The sequence below is a fragment of the Sylvia atricapilla genome, chromosome 3, assembly GCF_009819655.1.
Source record: "Sylvia atricapilla isolate bSylAtr1 chromosome 3, bSylAtr1.pri, whole genome shotgun sequence".
In the NCBI taxonomy this organism is placed as follows: Eukaryota; Metazoa; Chordata; class Aves; order Passeriformes; family Sylviidae; genus Sylvia; species Sylvia atricapilla.
The window spans coordinates 81,255,541-81,270,134 of NC_089142.1; positions in this window are offsets into that span (position 1 = coordinate 81,255,541).

A 14,594-nucleotide genomic window follows, 5' to 3' on the forward strand; every position below is an offset into this window, starting at 1 on the left:
TGTCCTCCATTATTTCCTCTACCAATGACCTCTTCTGGGCTGCTGGTATATTTATATTAACCTTATCTGACATGATTTTTCTTTATTAAAAAAAAAATCTTCCTGTTCCCACCTACAGAGCAGCAAAAAGTACATAAATTGGCAAGGGATTTCCTTTACTTTTTATACAGGTAATAAACCTAGAAGTCCAAAATGTGATCTCTTCAATAAAATGCCAGCATATGATTCCTTGGCACATATGAAGTTCACCAGAGCTGAAAGGGGAAGAATCCAAGTCTTGCCCTTCCTTCCCTCCTGCTGGCTGCACATCTTCCTTCTACCTTGTACTGGCTCTGCCATTCACGGAGAGCAAATATGAGCCACAGAGATAGTATAAATACAATCCATCAAAAACTAAATAATGTTCTGCCCTATTAAGAAACTCAGAAAAGGATGTGACAAACATCTCAATCAGCACATCCAGGAAGTTGGGTCCTGCAATTAGAAGAGAGGAAGAAACAGAGAGGAAGGCAGGAAGGGTGAGATGTTTTTTTGGAGGGAAAAAACTCAGTGTCTATCTGAGTACATAAGTAAAACATTGAAGGTAGAAAGGGGGAAAATCAAGTTTGAAGGTTGCTGATAATAGCAGCATCTCAAACTTTTTTCAGTCCATGGGATGGCTTTGAAACTGTCCTGGCAAATATCTCTTACTGCTCATGTAAAGCTACAATCCTATGGATCTTTAAAGCTCCTCCTGTCCAGCTTCAACAAAGCTGCATTTGAGGAAAAGTGACTGAACATACATTAAAAATGAGTTGCTAGGAAAAAGGAAGCATTTCTTTACTGCAGCAATATTCCTCAATGTCAAGGAGCTGCTGGCAGTGCTCGGCCTCTGGGACTATGCCTAAAGAGCTGCAGCAGAAAAAAGCTCTTTCTTTTATATGCAAGTGCCAGGATACTGTTCTCCATCCCACCCAGGCACAGAAATGGCCCTAGAGATCCATATATTTTAACCTTCAGACTTTATTACCATTAATTATATCTGGAAATGAAGCCAGGATCCCCAAGAACACAGTAGCAGGAACAAAACACAGTCTTCCATCTGCCTAGCAACATGGGTTGCCATGAGTACTTCTCCCCGTGCTCCACAGGCAGCAGGGGCTCACCACTGAGTGCCGAGCCAAGCTCAAGGGCCCCATACTGGTAAAGAAAGCCTGCTTCCTCAGAGGAAGACCTTGCATTCCATCTCCAAGACCTTCCTCTGGAGCCTAGAATGTGTCAGCCAGCAGCCTGAAATTTGGAAATGAGGAACTTCCAGAGCAGTGAGAGAATGCCAGTGGAATTGCTCTTTTAAGAAGCAAAAGCAATGAAGTTGGGAACATCAATGCCGTTAAAACTCCATTCTTCCCTTCTCTGTTCTTTTGAGAAAGTTCTTTCGAGAAAGTTCTTTCCATGTTTTAATAACATGCCAAAAAGTCCCTAATAACATACTGTCAAATCACTGATGATCACATAAGTGACGATCAAATCACTTATGAAGAAAAGAAGAAAAAACCTGTGCATGGTACTGAAGACATGGAAATACTTTACAACCTCCCTTGCTCAGGAGATCTTTGAGTCACAAACCATTTATAGGAGGTTGAGAGACAGAGTACTTAAGATAGTCATTTGTGTGGTTCTCCACAGCTTTAGGACTCATGAGAAAAAAGAGACAGGTTTTGACATGTCCCAGAAGGTTCATTTTGCTGTTCTTAAAAAAGCAAAAGATTACTTGATAATTAATATTTAAGGGAGTCCCCCTGACAATGTGGTTATCTAGAAGCAATTTAAAAACAGAGATTTATGAAGAAAACACAAATTCAAGGTTTCAGACTGACATTTGGACAATTGTAATTGAATGAGACTGCTGAATACTGGAATTATATTTATGTTACCAATATTGTGAAGCTAACCATTAAAAAAAAGCTCTTTGTTGTTAGCTATATAATAACATGCAATTTAAGAGTATAAAGGCCACAGCAGAGATAAATAAGCCCAAAGTGCATTTCACAAAGATGTCAACCATGACACAGAAGTAGTTAACCTTGGGATGAGAGAAGGAGCTAAAGGTTATACATCTGAATGATCATATGTGGCCCTTAATTAGCTGAGGCATGATACAGTACTTTTAATACTTAGAAAAATCTTCCCAGCTCATGAGTAGCAGAACTACTTCCTTTTCTACACCTGTCAGGATTATTTGGACATGAAAATATTGCTGTACTCACTAAGTTAGTAATAATCAAAACCAAAATGAACCTGGGTATAGAAAATTTAACCACTTCTGATTATTCTGTTTTCTTCAGAATGCAGATCTTCATTTATTTAAAAAAAAAAAATCTAGACCATCTGCTTGAAAAGATAATGTTTGGATAACTGATGTAACACTATCCTTTTAAATCTACAATAGGATAGTAAGGGAGAAAATAATTTTCCATAACAAGTCCCATTATCGTGTTCAGGATTTTACTTTACAAGTCTGACCCCAATACCTGCTCAGGTTAACTTCAGAGTTTCATAAGGTCTGGGGGACTGATCTTAATTTACAACTTATTCATCTCCACTAACACAAATGGCAAAGGATTAACCCTAGTGTTATAGCATAAGCACTGCCTCAATTCTCAATCATCTCAGTGTTTTTTTTATTCAGAAACTAATTGCATGGCTAGCTTGTTTTTCCAGGTTCATGGATTACATTTATTGCTTAAATATAAGCTTTAACTTCGCAGATATCAAATGTATTTCCATATATTTAAATAAAGTTAACTCTGATCTAACTAGAGATACTGTACTGAGTATGTTTTGTAGAATTCCTATGCAGACTTACTATTATAAAATGGAAGTTGCTTTGAAATAAAAAAATACTCTGTTATTTTAAGTGGGGGGAAAAAGAAACCGAACTACGACGCATCCCAGAAACACTTTCTATACCTTCACAATAAGATAGAAATTGAACTCCTATTTGATTCCCTCAGGAGAGATAGGGAACTTTGATGCACTGTGGCAAGAAGATATATAGCTGTATCAATGAAAATCTAATCTGTGCTCAGAGACTTTGCATGTTGGCTATAAATATAAAATATTCATACCACAATAGACTGTTAGACTGTCAAAAGCTGAAGTTCAGCCAATTTTACCAGAAAGAGTTGACATTTTGCTGTATTCTTCATTCTAGTGAGCTGAGAAAATAAGCTATCAAAACCACTCCTCCACTTGTACATTTTGCCAGTGCAACTATTTAGATTTGGCATAAATCTAGAAGTAGGAAGTGTTTGTCTAGTGCACCGTTTAGACACAGTAACTCAAACTAAGAACAGAAACAAATACTTTGGATTGGTGAGTTTTCGTGTCACTGTGCCAGGGCAAGCAGAGGCATCAGCTCCTTTTGTATCACCTTCTCTGCCATGACCCAAGGAATGGCCTTGAAAGGATACAACCAGAAAACTGATTCAACTAGAAAATATGCTTTTTTTTTTTTTTTTTGTGGTTGTGGTTACCAGGTTGTGAGCTGGGCTAGTGTAGCAGAGAGGACAGTGTAAGAACAACTGACAAGGGCTGAGGAAACACAGGCCTGCCACCGAGGAGCAGCCTGACACTTTTGGTGCAATCATCCAAGAAGGGGCTTTTGTTCTGTCGCTGGCTTGCCTTCCCCCAACTCAGATGGCTGCTGAGCTATCTTCCAGTCATGCTCCATTCACATGGAGATGCACAGAGGAAGCAAAAGTGGGGCTTGGAAAAAGAAACATCATCATTTTTTAGACTAACTGACAGAGCTGAGAGGATAAAAAAAAAAAAAAAAAAAAAAAAACAACACGGTAGTTTGGGACATATAATCCTTTTTTCTGCTCTGAAAAGGAAGTGCATCCCTTCAGAAGAGTGCATTGGTCATCATTTCCAAATAACTATAGCTTTATTACCTTACCTCATTTGGATTGTTGGAGTGAAATGGCTAGGTGGGAGCAGCAAGGTAGCGGTGAGTGTTTGCAAAGGAAAACATGTTAAGGACATTGGCCTTGGGAGTCTAAAAGACAAGCAGTTATTACATGTAGAGCCCTAAGGAGCAGGGGAAACTGCAACATGCTAAACTGATTCTAATAGATCCCCCTGATAAAGGAGACTTAACAGGAAGAGGCACTTAAGCATCCTGATAATGCCATTTAAATTGTCTTTGGTTTGAACATCCAGAGCTATATCACTTAAGAATTTATGAAGTCATGCAATGAACCACACCAGGAAAATGAGAAACAACCTGAAAAATAACCCAGGAAATACAAATAGGCCACAAAGTACTAAGGGTTATTATTCTGTAAGATGAATTCTCATTTGCTGAATAGCCACATAAAGACATGCACAGTGTAATGTAGAGAGCAACAGCTGCTTAAGCCATGGCTGCTGATGAGACAGTTGCTTGTCAGACACACTGATCACACACAGGTCAGTGAGTAAAATTATTCCAACATATAAAAATTTAAAGTATAGGAAAGCTGTGATCAATGACTCCTCACTTAAGAAAGTCATGGCTAAGACTACACAGGATAGCGAAAATGGACTACTTAATAAATACGTAAGTTTCACCTGCTAATTGAACTTTCCAAAGTGGAAATACAAATTTAATCTGAAACTCTGGATCTGTAAACCCTAGATAGGTAAACTCTTCCCAGTTCTGTTTCATTAGCACCATTATTTACCCTCGGGAACAGGATGGCTATGGAAATAAACCTAAAAGTGGTATGACCTGTAGTGCAAGATTTTTTTTCTTATTGTTTATTGAAATATATACTAAAACAGAACAGTTTTTGTCTGGTTTATATATACTTGCATGATACAACAGTATTAATTAGCATTGCTGTATGTATTAGCAACACCTTGAGAGCTGGAGTTATTGTCAGTTCAGATAAACTCAACCAGACAGAGTCCAGTTTTTTAACTAAACCACAAATTCTGGAGGTCTGAAGATCAAACCTTGTTGCAGTGGTTTGAGGCAATAATGTCCCTTAGTGACCTTACCTCCACTACCAGCTCACATCTCTCACTCTGTAATGGAACAATCCGGTAACAGTGGGTGGGGATGTCCTGGTATGTCTCTTTCCACCTCCTTTCCCCTCACCTTGGCTGTTCAACACAGCACAGCATATTTAATAATTTAACTTGATAAACATAGCTATGGCCCAAGGTGTGGTCACACATCCCATTTTGTCACTTCTCAAACAATGCAGTTGCTGGGACAGTAAAATCCTAAATGACTAAATGCTAAACTAGAGACAATCTGCCATTGAAGTTAGTAAGTGTGGGTTCTCTGTTAACAGACCTCAGCTGGGAGCCTGGGTAAGTATTTTAACTCCCATTTTTCAAAGACCAAGACATGTAAGTGAATGTTCATCTGCAATTGTTCACCAGATTAAGAATCAACCTCCAAGAGCTCAGGATGCCCCACCTGAAAAGTGTTGTATTGCATATCTGTTGCTTGTAGGCTGACTATCAGTGTACTTTAGGGTATCTTTAAGATAGTATTTGTTTCTTTCTCTCCATCCCCTTTGCAACTAGTTTGTCTTTTATGTGCAGCGTGGAGCACCCAAGATGCATTGAAGGTACAGTTGGGATACCTAACTGCTGAGCCTTCTGAAAAGGTTATTCTTTTGTGTCCTGTGTGCCTCTCTAAACATCCAAAGATGCTTCTGGAAGCAGACACAATACTTGAAGCCTTCTCTTCAGTGGCACCACCGCTTTTCCTCTTCCCATAATGAAATTACCTGCATGCTAGAAGTAGAGGTTTCACAGAACTGCAGACAGACCCGTGACCACCAGATCCCAAGACACCAAAGCAACCAAACCACACTATTGATCTCTAGCCCTGACACCAGCAAGTTTAACAGGATCAAATAACAAGGTGGTGCAGTAACAAGTTCTCCCTTCTAACTCACAGTCAAATATTTACAGCCTTCAGAGTGGTTAAGGTTGGAAGGGACCACAGATGAGGTCATTTGGCCCAAACTCTCTCAGTTTCCCCAGAAAGCCTGCATGGCCACAAATAGTCTTTTCATTAAGCAATTTATCTATGAGACCTTTCAAAATGGCTACCAAAAAACTGCCAGGGTGCTCATGAATTGATCTGGTAGCCATGGAGATACACATGATTCTTCTAATCTAAAATTTCAGAAGTCTGAGAACCTCTTGTTCTTCTAAATAACTCTAGCAGCCAATTTTTTCATATATTTTCAGAAGTCCTGTTCCCAGAGTGACTGAAGAGCTCCTCAGTAAATACAACACAGTCCCAGAAAGAACTAAAAGAGGGTTTTTTGTCATTGTGAATTACTTGCATTCAGTAGTAGAAGCAAGAAGCTGATTTTCAGAGCTCTGTTTTTATCACTTTCCAACCTATATTCATTGACATAAAATATAAATGCATACAGTTATCAGCCCAGAGCTATTGGCTTCCCTATAGATTTGAGAAATGAGAAACACAGAGGAGAATGTCTGATTTGAGACTTTGAAAGAAATAAATACCCACCTCTTTTTCTCAGTAGGGACAATCTTCAGCAATATCAGAGTTAGAAAGAAGTTGGAGGTGGGGGATCTCCATAAATTCACAGATCACACAAAGCTCCTGGCCTGGCATCTTATCTGCATAAGGTGTGACTGGTTTTGAAGGGGCCAGTGCCATTAGCAGCAATTCAGTGTTTGGGAAGATATCTTTTATTTTTAAGAGAACCATTACCAAATCCTTTTCTCCATCCTCACCACATCTTTCAATAGCCTGGTGGATTGCAGCAGATAAGAGTTAGGTTTATATTAAGCATAAGGTTTCACAGACAAATCTAGCTTGTAAGAGCCCTTTTTTAATCAACTTTGTGATTACAAATAATTGCATGGAATTAATCACTTATATTGTCACTTGGAAATCAAGAATAAAAGTGCTAATTTCTGGAAGCTGAAGAGAGCATACGTGCTATCTACTGAGAAAAACTGATGGAAATATGCACTGAGAAGAAAAAGATCTGTGAGGTATTACTGTTGGAAGAATGAGAATGAGACCTAAATGAGAGGATTTAAAAATAGAACAAAAATGAAGAACATAAGTGAAAAAACCCACAATCAAATACTTGAAACAGAAGCATCAGGGGAAAATGAAAAAATGAAAGTAAAACTCCAAATAGATAGTCAGAAAAATTCTATTTGTCAGAGTGATATATAAAGAACCTTTAAGGTCTGGGGCGGGGGCGAAGTCCAAACAAAAACTAAAACCATACAAACAAAAATTGAAGAGAGGATGATCTACTGATACAAAATATCAACAGATCTTAATAGCTAATGGAAAAATCCCAGTCTTGAGGCATATACTCATACTCCATCCCAGTCATAAGGCAGATATATGTGCTTAGCTTTACCTCACACAACACCAGTGAGTTCAGCAGTAAGCTCCACCAGTGTAAATCACACTTCTCCCTCTCTTACACCCCCAGTTTCAGCAGATGCAGCCACAGTAAAGGCTGGGGGGAAAAAAAAGGCAGGAATGAAATGCAATTTCCAATTCAGATAAAACATCAGATTGTTCAAAGTACTGAAAGGAAATACTTCTTTATCCTTACAAATGTGGTTCCATAAAGACCTAAAGGGCAGAAAGGGGAAAACCAGCATACTGTTACCCAGCTTTAAATCTTTTAATTTTGAAAAAGAGACTGTTAGAGTTTTAAGAGATCATGGTGCCCTGCAATAACCAACTTTATTGCTAATTGCAACACTATTTCATGAATTTTCTTTTCTTAATTCTAAGGAGTTTTCTAAGTTTTGATATTCTCTAGAATTAACAGAATCACTGAAGTGACTCCAGAAGGAAAAAGCAGTAAGTTAGTTTAATAAATTTGACAAAAGAAGGAAAGTAAATTTCAATTTTCAACAAAAATGGTTAACATCCAGAACATTCTGGAAGAGCACAGTGTTTACCAATGGTATTTTTTTTTTTAACTTTGCTTTATTCAAACTTGTTCTGCATACTACCAAAGAAAAAACCCTTAGTGTCCCAGCATGAGGCAGCCGACAGCCCACCCTTGGGCTTGTGTGCAGGCACAGGCTCCGTGATGCTCCACCAGCCCTTGTCCTGCAGTCCACACAGGGTGGGCTGCTCCAGCTCCTGCACTTCTCTCTCTTTCCTCCTGCTCTCTGACTGAGAGCCACAGACTCCCAGTAAAGCCACAGTACACATCCCAACCAAATTCTTCCCTTTCTTATGTCAGGCTGCAGACTTCTTCTAGCCTTGACTCAGAGGCTAGAAGAAGTTTGGTTTCCAGGTGCTTATTCCTGAGCAGATGGGGCCCAAAGCGCTGCTGGCTGTGGATGATGAGCATACCAGCTCTTGGCTCCCGCAGGGTTTCATTTAGCTGTATGGCAAATGGAAGTGCTCTGTCCCTGGGTCCAAAAGTGCAACGTGGTCCCCCATCACCCCAGTAAAAGTTTGTATGCTGGGGAGAGGAGGAGGAAGGTATGAGAGAAGGAGGGGTATTTTCACAAGTTTTGGTGCTGAGTATCGAAATGGGTTTCTGTGGATTTGTTACCTGTTCACAGCAAAGAAAGTGAAAATGACTCAGCACCCATGTTGATTCACTTCTTCCCAGGCTGCCAGTTTGGGGGTTATCTGGGGTAGAGTTCTCCTAAGCAGCCTTCATTCACTTGGAAGCAGACGGAGATATTCAGCTTATTTCATGTGGGCTGCTGCAAGCTGGGATCTGCTGCCAGTACAGGTCAGGTTCAATCCAGATTTCTCAATGTTCCAGCAAAGCTCTGCGCATCATTATCATAAAGTATTTCAAGTATATGAAAGCATTTGAGATACATACAAATGGGTGAAGAATATAAGGAAAGCTATAAATCAGCAAGTGAGAAGTACAAAGGAACAAAAGGAAATATTACCAGAAGTATTTCCTCATAATAAGGGTGCTTCAAATAAATAATGGACTTAAAACTTGCTTCTGATTTATTGCTGTTTGCAAAACTACGGCATTAGGTAGAAACTCATCTTGTTAAGCCTAAGAACTTGGACAGGGATGGCTAGAGTTAGTTACTATGGAGTTAAAAAAAAATGTTGGCTTTTGTGATGAGACCAGCTTCAGAGAAGAAAGAGGGGATAAAGAAAAAGAAGCTGGTTTTAAGCATTCATTTAAAGATTTGCCATCTGAGTGCTCTGCATTAATTTACTCTAAAGCTGATCAGTTATAACAGCTTTTCTCCATGTAATTGCTTATTTTTCAAGTGCTTTGTGGTTATTTTGGTTTGTTTTTTACTAGAGTATCTGAGACTTTCCCATGTGGAACATACTGGTGATAAAAAAATCTTCTAGATATTGTGGACAATCTGCCTCTTCTCTGTTTTGAAGGTGTGAGATTTGTGCTTGAAGTGCATGCCTGTTTTCACTCCTTTTTAATGCTACTTTTGGTTGTAAATTTTTCAAGTTTGTAAATGATAGACAAGGCCATTGTCACACAGCAACCAGTTTTATTTCAGAAACACTGTCCTGTCTATGGTAATAGGATTGTTAAAACAGTTCTTTGTTAAGACTGGCATGCTGTGCTTCACCTTGCTTCTTACTTTCTTAACTTTTGCTGTTAAGGATCTCTTATTTTACTGGTACGTGAAGCAGGAGAAACAACTGCAGATGCTTTGTCTCAACAGAGGAACTACCAGGCATTTCTGTTTTCTTTTGTATGAAAAAGAGCTCATAAAATCCAGAATCTCATTGAGGCCCTGACCCTGGAATGAACTCAGCAGTCACATGGGTCTGGGGACACAGGAAAAGCTATAGGATAGAGAGCCCTGGATTGCAAATACTGAGAGTTCAGGATGCTGCCCAAAACATGTTGGCGTGATGTTATTTGAAAGGATAGCTTTATGTTCCTATCAGAAAATCTTAGCTGGATAGTTTAAGAGCTTGTTAACTCTTGGATTAGCTACCTTACAAAAGAAAACACTTAGAAAACTTTTGACCCTGACTTTACTGGCACTGTTCCTTCAGAACAGCGTGACCTGATGGGATACCTGGTTGTGATTCATAATATATGCTGGAAGGGCTGTCTGTCTTCTGGCCAGGCTGCAATCTCAGAAATATTCTTAGCCTATGGATGTGGAACAGCAAGCTCACATGACAATGCTTTTCTTCTGCTGTTTATTGTCAAATAATTGTTCTCAGAGAGTTTGAGAACTCTCAGACTGAGTTTTTTATGCTTTCCTAGGAAATTACCTGTAGTCTAGCATTTGCTAGCAGTTGCTTTAATGTGTTGCCAGAAGACTTTTTGTTGCTAAATCTTTCATATGAAATGATGCTGGTTTCCCTCAGCCCGGAAAAAAAAAAAAAAAAAAAAAAAAAAAAAAAAAAAAAAAAAAAAAAAAAAAAGCTGAGCAAATTTGCTCCAGCAGAGTGGGTTAAAGAGCAGTCTATGGCAAAATGGCTTTCTTTCCAGGGAGCATTCTACAGTGAAGTTAACTCAACTAATGCAGTGTCCTAAAATGAATCGACTGGCCAAACCTCTGACCTAATTTATTTATCCTCCTTTTAAAGATGATATAGTGTACAGTCTTGTAGTTTGCTAATGGTTGTGCTGTGATTTGCTAGTGCACAGTTAGGTTTGGTGTAGTTTTCTGAGCCCATGATGTATGATGGGAAGCAAGTGGGCAGAAAGGAACAGGCTCCCTTTCCTTTTCTCACTCAGTGTGCAGAGGGGTTTTCCTTTTCTTTTTCGAGCTGACTTCATTTGGGGCTTAAAAGAAAAGTAGATGGACTTGGGATACTGCTTCCAAAGGTAAAAGCCAAGAGATTTGCAACCAAGACTGTGACAAAAAGGAGTTCTGTACTCTCCTAGTTACTTTTTGGTGCTTTGCAGTCTGCTTAGCAGCCCTCAGGATTTTGTAACAGCTGCCTTGCAGGGTTGTCAAGGCAGTGCCTAAACAGGGAATAGGGCCCTACCTATCTATCTGGGCTCCAGCTGTGTGGCATACAGAAGTGGCCATCTTGAAAGCATCCTCACATGTATTAATGAATATTTCAAAATAGTTCACTTACTCAGCTTTGCCTGTCGCAGATTTAAGGTATGCAGTTGGACCACAGTAGTACCTTTAGTTACCGGAAAATATTCTTCAGAATTCTAAGGGGTTTATGTGGGGTTTTTAGCATGGCCTTCCCATGCAATCTGTAGAAGCCACTCTTTGTAAACAGAGGGGACAAAGGAGATGGTCTAACAGCTAGTAGTACTCTGGTGCCACAAAAAGTGCATGGAGAGTTTTCTTTTTTGGCAAGAGCATCTTATGAAGGAAAGGAGAAAGATGTATTGAAGAGGTTTAAAGAGTAAAGTTATGATAGGCATGTAGTGTGTGTACTACAGAGAGGGTTAGGTACCAGGAGAGAAAACCAACCCAAAAAGGTGGTTATCTGGATGTCAGGGGGGGTTGTTTTTTCAAAGTCAGGTTGAACAGAAAAGTCGCATTTAGGTAAGAGCTGGTCTGTGGCTGCCAGTTGTGAATTGTCCTGTCTCCATGATTGTTTGGGTTTAGTTACAGATCTTGGCCATGCGTCTTCATATGTGAGCAGAAAGGTACACTGAAACTGACAGACAGCCTTAAAAACTACTTATGATTGTTTTAATAGTCCCTTAGAAAGATTAATTGATACTCCCTTGAAATGGTTCTTGCACATTGTCTTCTCACAGGAGAATCATATTTTTGGAAGCTGATTTAGAATGCTACCTCCTCTTCCACAGACTGACTGCTGTGCAGAGGGGTTTAGTCTATCTAAATTTCCAGAGTTCACAGCTCCACTCTAGTGAATATGTGGCAAATTACAAAGAAAAATCTCCAGGAACTGCAGATGTCTGATTTGCGGAGCTAAGTATCTTCTTATGAACTAGTTCTTGAGGACTTAAGATATGTGTAGTCAACAAACTTCTGTATGGCTCTGAATAAAGCCAAAATGAATCCTGGTTTTAATATTGGAGAATGCAACCTTTTTTCCCAAGGCCAGGCTTAGAAACTGTGAGTCATTGAATGCTCTGAACTGAGAAACTGTTTCTCAGAAACTCATGGGCTTGGGGTTTGGATTTTTTTGTCAAGCAAAAGAAGTTACTCCTTGGAAATGGGAAAAAGGCTTTTTGGTATGGGGTCAAGTGAGGGCGACAAACACGGGTTGTGGCTGCTATGTGACGTCCTGGTGTAGTTTTGCAGTGCTTCCTTGTGCTTGGTGGGATTACTCAACTACGTCATCCAGCACACAGGAAAAGCAAAATAGCATTAGTCTCTTAAAAAGGACTTGCTTACTGACTCTGAATTGACAGCTCCCCTGGAGGCCCAAAGGGTGCTATGGCAGAAAGTGTAATAAAAGAAAGATGCTTCTGAGGAGAACTAGCTAACTAAACCATTGCCAGAAACCTGAATTTCAGTCCCTTGAACCCTGACAGATGGACTTGTAATTAGACATTAACTACCCCTTAGGTCCTGAGGATGCTTTCAGACCACACTAATCTGGTTCCTGTGCAATTAATAGGCCTTATTTTGGCATATGACCACCTCATTTCTGAGATGAACTGAACTCCTTTGATATTAAAATATCATTGAGAGATTATAGATAGTACAAGGCAAGGTCAATCTAGTTCAGCATCATGACTCTGATGGTGAGCAGTAAGCATGTCAGGGAAAAAGGAGCACAGTGCTATTTCTCCAAAACAAACTCCTGGCCTCCTGGCAGACAGATCCTAAGATAGACCACACCTATGGAGATAAATAAATAGGGGCTAAGAAATCATCAGAGCTGCCCGTTAGTCATGCAACCTCGTTTGGGACAAATTAGCACTTTAAAAATGCCTGAAAATTTCTCATTGAGTCTAGTAATGATTAATGAGTATTTCATGAGCAGTGATGAAAAGGGAGAAAGAAAAAGACTCGCTCCACACACTGCCTGCTATCATAAAAGGCAGTAGAGTATTTCAATAATGATATCCATTCTTTTTTAAAGCAATCATGTGTTGAATGTGAAAATCTGAAGGCAGTGTTAATTGAGGGTAGATGGATTAAGGACATGCAGAAGAGACCAGGAACATACCATGATGGTCAGATGCAGGGTAAAGCACAACAAGAGGAGCCAGAACAGGACAGACAAAGCTGTAAGAGAGCAGAACAGGGAAACACAAATGCCTGGGTTCTCCTGCAACACTGGAGGTGTGTGGAAAGGTCCAAAGCCCAAGTGGGACTGGACTCTTGTGGTTGTTCAGTGCTCTCCTGAAAGCTTGCTCTTCTTTTTGTTACCTCTTTGTCACTACTGTTAATAAACAGGAAGAGGAGAGAGATTTGGAGGGCCTAAAGGTGAATAATGGAAATAATATTATTGAGTGGAGCAACTAACTGAAGTCTAAAGGAGAAGAAACAAAAATGAAGGAAACCAGAGTAACTGATCTGTTGAAGGGCCAAGTCCCAGAGGTAGGATCCCAAATTACTTTTGAGAGGGAAGACTGGTTTGGAAAGAAAAACAGTTTAGGTTAGAAAGTAACACAGGTAGAAGAAAAATGCTATATGATTGAAAAAAAGTGCATAGTATTGCATCTGTTATACATGGGGGCAGGTCACTTTTCATTTAAATGGAAAGGAAGATTATGTTTCAATGTATTTTGAGACTGAAAAAGGCAATTTTAATGGAGGAATATTGTGGTTACAAGCAATCACATTTTGTTTTTCATATGGCCATAATCATACAGGTAGCAGCTTTGCATATTAAAGCTTAAAATGCTTTTCTTTAGTGCTTTTTTGTTTCAGGAGGTTGCATTACCAAACACTCATTTTTGATATGGCTGGCATCTTTCTCTGTGTTCTATGAAACGCAGAGTTGAAGGATTCACTCAGTATCTGAACTAAGAGAGGGTAGGGCAACAAGGAGAGCGTACATCCTTAACTCATTTTTATCCTTCAAAGTATGAATAAGGGAAATGCAAACTCTTGAAACAAAGGACTCAAAGAGGACAGGAGAGTATCTTAAGAGAGATTTTCTCAGGGACAGATTTGTAATAAATATGTATTTAACTTACATATAGAAAAAGCTTTTTTTTTTAACACTGAAGAGGCAGTCATTAAAGTTATACGTCTATTTCAGTTATGTATGTGTTTTATTTACTTAGCTTTATGATTATTTACAGCTACTTATTTATTGTTTCCGATTGAATCAACTGACATCTGAAAATCAACTGGGATTTCTCACTTCTGTAATAACAGGTAACATAATTGTAGTCTGAAAACGGTCTTGCTACACCTGTTTGGTAGTTAATCAAGTGTGTGGTTAGATAGTAAGCATTACCCTTACTATCATGGTATGAGTTAATCTCCTTTAAAAATAATAACTTTATCCTTCTAAGTGGTTTAATTAATAGACAGCTGTAGTAAGTTTAAAAAAATGTCTCAAGTTAATAGTGCTAAATTTCAGCAGCGGGAGGGGAAATGATTTACACTTTATCTACTTGTGCTTTTATATACAGGCTTGGATGCTTCAGGGTAAGGAATCTCTCCATGTGCCTCAAAGCTGTTAGCTGTTTTGTTTCTCCATGGTAACAGGAGTA